This window comes from Melozone crissalis, unplaced genomic scaffold (assembly GCF_028551555.1).
Source record: "Melozone crissalis strain CALT ecotype California unplaced genomic scaffold, PUWL_Pcris_2 ptg000006l_1, whole genome shotgun sequence".
NCBI classification, from domain to species: Eukaryota; Metazoa; Chordata; class Aves; order Passeriformes; family Passerellidae; genus Melozone; species Melozone crissalis.
In genome coordinates, this window is record NW_026535784.1 from 22,583,926 (window position 1) to 22,589,106 (window position 5,181).

Consider the following 5,181-nt stretch of genomic DNA (forward strand, 5'->3'; position numbering starts at 1 on the left):
TTAAGTGAGTTAGCTCAAATACTGAATGTGGGCTACCAATGAGATGGGTCTCCTTGATAAGTAAATTAAGCCCTCTCTATTGCAATTCTGCTCAAGATGGTGAACAGAAGGTTAGATACCTATGTCAGAGCCATTAGGGACTTAACAACATAGCAACAGGCAGACAAGGCTTAAACAAAAGACTTGGGTCCCAAGAGTAATGGCCATTTCTGAAAATGTAACCTCACATGTTTGTGGTAGAAAGTGAAATTGAAAAAAGCAGCCTGAGGCTGTAGAACAAGAGGCTGTCCCCACAAAACCACCAAAGGGAGGGAAAGCTATTATGAGAACTATTGTCTCAGATCTTAAAAATAGGGATTTTTATTTGCAGCTACAACAGGTTGCTCCTCTGTTCAAAAATTTTTCTGAAAGATGAGAAAACTCACAATCTATTGTTTCTTTCTGTCACTGATGCTTCATGCTTAGTGAACGTAGCTCTCTACAGTGAAATCACTCAAATATCTGTAGATTGCTTTATAAGGGGTCATCATTCTGACTAAACTCTTTTGAACACTAATGACCAAAGAATGTTGTATTTCAACATGTTTCTGTTCTTCTTTTCTTTTCTAGAACCACAGAATCACTAAGGTTGGAAAAGACCTCCATGACTGGGTCCAGCCATTAACCCAGCACTACTCTGTTTACGGTTAAACCATATCCCTAGGTGTCACATCCACACATCTTGTGGCCATTTCCAGGGCTGGTGATTCCATCAGTTCCCTGGGCAGCCTGTTTGAATGCTTGACCACTCTTTCAGAGAGGAAATTTTTCCTAATATTCAATCTTAACCTCTGCTGGAGCAACTTGAGGCCTTGTCTTTTCAGTTGTTACCAGGGACAAGATACCAGCTCTGATCTTGCTACAACTTCTCAAGTGTCCTGCACACCCACAGCCCCCTCCGCCACTCACCATAAGATTTGTGTTCCAGAGCCTTCCCCAGCTCCATTGCGCTTCTCTGGATTTGCTCCAGCCCCTCAATGTCCTTTTTGCAGTGAGGGGCCCAGAACTGGACACAGGATTTGAGGTGCAGCCTCAGCAGTGCTGAGCACAGGGGGACAATCCCTGCCCTGGCCCTGCTGGCCACACCAATGCTGACACAGGCCAGGGTGCCATTGGCCTGCTTGGCCACCTGGGCACATCTGGCTCATGTTCAGCCCCTGTCACCAGCACCCCCAGGTCCTTTTCTGCTGGGCAGCTTTCAGCCAGTCAAGATGATCTGCTTTATTGCCTTCCCTGGTACCAAGGTCAGGCTGATGGGCCTCTAGTTCCCTGGCTCCTCCTGAACCATCTTGTAGATGGGTGTCCCATTTGCTAAATTCCAGAAAATGGGGCCTCTCAGTTGGCCAGAGCTGCTGGTTAATTATGGAAGGTGGCCCGATGAGCATTTCCACCAGCTCCCTCAGCAAAACTTTGGGTGGATCCCGTCTGTCCCCATGAGCTTGTGTGGGTCTAAGTGGTGTAGCAGGTTGTTGACCCATGATCCCTTTGGATTATGGATTATGGGGATTTTATTGTGCTTCCTCTCCCTGTTTCTAGCTCTGGGGGCTGGGTACCCCAAGGGCACCTGGTTCTACTGAAGCAAAGAGGACATTATGTGCATCAGCCATTTTCCCATCCTTTGTCACTATGTTTCCCTCTGCATCCAGTAAAGGCTGAAGAGTCTCCTTAGCCCTCTTTGTGTTTTTGATCCATAGAAACATTTTTGGTTGTGTTTTTTTGGCAGCAGAAAAAGTTCTAGCTTTGTCCCTTCTATTTTTTCCCCTTCATAACATCACAACATCCTTGAAATCCTTCCAAGTTGCCTGCCCCTTCTTCCAAAAGTGATACAAATGAATATTCCAACAAAAGAATAGACCAAATCTGCCACATCAACTATAATGCAAAGTCACTTCTTTAGGTCAGGCAGAAGTATCCTTCTTATAGCCAAAGAAAACAACTTCCTCTGCCTAGCCTTTTTGGATGTTTTCTTTTTTGAGATTGCCCTTTCTAATGAGTGTATATGTACCACTTCCCCTTCCTTTGCTGGTTAGCCTATGGAAATGTTTCTTGTAGAGCAGAGCCAGCTCTCCAGGATCTATAAAGAGGCATATTTTAAAAAGGCATAGGTTAGCTGATCAAAGTTCTGAAAGGATTTTTGTTGATCTGAGGGACAAATTGGTTGGAGATGGCCAAGAATGCCTTCATGTGTTACTGTAAATGATTTATGAACCCCGGGTTTTCATAGCATGTTAAAAATTCATATGAACATTAGATTTAAAATTTAATTATCTGAACTAGCTGAGCCCTTCTTCAGGCTTGTAATTGGGCAGATATATAGCATTATACACAGCAGGGGAGACTTGAGACTTGTGTCCAGATCATCAGATGAATTATGTAGCCTACTGTCATTGATGAAGTCTAAATTTGGTACTTGAATAACTTGGTATCTCCCTTTAATCATACAAATACAGAATATGTCAATAATATATGTTTACTCTTAGGCCGATTTTGCTAAATTTCTTTAGACATTTTTGGATTAGTAGACAGTAATAACTTATTTAACTAGGAAGCACTACTAAATGTGAGTAGTGATGGTAAAATCTGACCCTGCATCTGCTCTTTGCAGGAAAAAATAGAAAACAGTTACCTTGCACTTAATTTTCTTCTTTATTCAAATCACATTTGAATAAAGAAGAAAATCATCTCCTTTGAGGAAACAAGGGCAATCAGTGAAGCAGCACATCCCTGGCATGCACTGACCAACCTTTTTGTCAGCAGGAATCAGCCTGCTAGATGTAGCTTCCTTTATGACAACCTCATATAGGCTACAGTGTTGATTAGAAGGGCCTCACTGTAGGTGAGAATCTTGTCCCTGTCTCTCCTTATCTTTCTATGTCCTAGTGACAACCTTGGACTAGGAATGTGCAGTGTGCTCTCTGGAGATCAGGGATCTCCTATCATGATAATGGTCACTAAGAGTGGAGAATGTTACGTAAAGAACATGCCTGCTGCTGACTAACAAGTGGTTTGTGTTTCAGACCAACAATTTTTCTCTGATTGAGGCAAAGTCTTTCAAAACTTGCTACCTCTCCTCCTCAGAGGAGGATACAGATAACCATTTCTGAAATACATATATTTTTTTCCTTTAGAGCCATGAAAATTCTCAGTAGTAAAAATAATAATAATAAACCTGTGGGGCTTGAGGTATAACACAGAAATAGATTTCCTTTTTTCTGTGCACAGTAGTTTCAGAAATACCTGCTGCCTGAACTGGGACCAGCCAGCCAGTCCTTATTGAGAAAGGCCTGTGCAGAACAGAATGTAAAGCTTGCGTCAACCTTGAGAGATCTGTGAGAGATCTTAACAGCTGTGTGTCCTGAATGCACACCAGCATGAGCTCTGAAAGGTTTGTTTATATGATCTTCCTCCATCAGAGCATGAAATCTTCCTCCATCACCCTTCTCAAGACTCCTGAATAAGGTCATCAATACTCATGGAAAGGTTTCAGAGTCTTGAGGATATGTTTAAAAGGTGTGACACAACCTAGCTTTCTGCCATAATGCAGAATTCAGCTCCTGCATCCTGGGGTGATGGGCCTTCTGGTCTGAGGTGTTCACCAAACTGATCTCCAGGCTCAGATCAGAGGTTGAAATGCGAGAGCTGAGCTAAAGAGACAAGGCAGAATCATGGGATTACTGACTGATCTGGACCTCCTATACTACTCATATGCTTGAAGAGTGATTCAGATGCTTAGATGATGAGCATGGGTTGAGAGTCTGTGTAGAACAGAAAAACACAGTTAAATGAGCAAGTGAGACACATGTACAAAGCAAAAACATTTCATTTATAAAAATACCAAACAGAAACTAGGGAAAATGTCATGTCTCTAGGAGAAGAGCACTGAAAATTTCTGATAAATGTTTGTTTCTATTATTAAAATATGATCTACAAATAGATATAATATAAACCAAACTGTGGAGTAATACGAGTAAGACAAGAACTACTAATGCTGCAAAATAGTATTCAACTCCAACAAATGATATGTTTCCAAAAATATTTTATGTTCATGTCTATTAAGTACCAAAGAAAGCCAGTCACATTTCTAGTTGGTCTGATTGTAAGTATTTATCAAAGCAGCACAAGAATCTCAAGGGGCACTTCACATTATTAGCAAGTGCAAATTTGGGAACAGAGTGTGGTCTTGTGATTCTTACTGTGAATCAATCAACCAAAAAGAACACTTTTTTTTTAAAGACTCATAAATCTTAACATCCCTATATTTTGCCATCTGATCTACTTTCTGAACTCCAGTCTAAATGCATCTCATATTAAACTAAGGAATATCTAGATATTCACTCAAATGAAGACAGTAAGGTTCAGTGCAGTGGTCTAAGTCTAGATTTCAGTGCCATTTGTGATGACTCAAGGAATCCTGCCGGGCTTCCACACTTCTGCCGAAAAGCACAGGTTTTGTACAGTTCCTACATAGTATTTTTTGGTCTTGTGGGGATATTTCAGATGCACGGTCCCCTCTCTGTGGCCATCTAAACTGAGATGTCTTCATCTGTGAGGAAGTACTTGTAACTTGGGTTATATAACTAAACACACTTCCAAACAGGTGACTCAGCAGCATCCATTTGTCTGATTTAGTGGGAATTGTGTATGTTGTCTAAGTGCAGATATGTGGTTAGCAAGCTCTAAAATCTTTGCTGTGGATGCAGAACTAGAACATAGCTATGTGACAGGTGTGATTGGCAGTGGCTAAACTGCTAGAAGCCAAACAGCTTGCTGTGTAACCATATCCAGAGAAGGTAAAGAAGTTCCCTGATCTCTGTCCCTCTGAATGCAATAACATTCAGCATTCTGGCCCTTAACAGACATTTCCCTTCAGGCTGTCGTTGCAATTCCTGTCAAAATACAGAGATGCCAACCTAAAGTCAACTCATTGAACCTAAAGTCAAGCTCAAGAACATTTTACACAGCTATTTGAAGATTTTGGGAGTACTGCATTTCAACCACATCTTTTTACTCCTTATGCCAGGTGCTTTTCCTGCCACTGGTCATTCTCTTGAGGCCTAAATGCTCCAAGTAAGATCAATAGAGGAATATGTTCATTTCTCCCTGCTGGCAACAACAGTATGCTTCCAAAGGAGAAATCTGAAT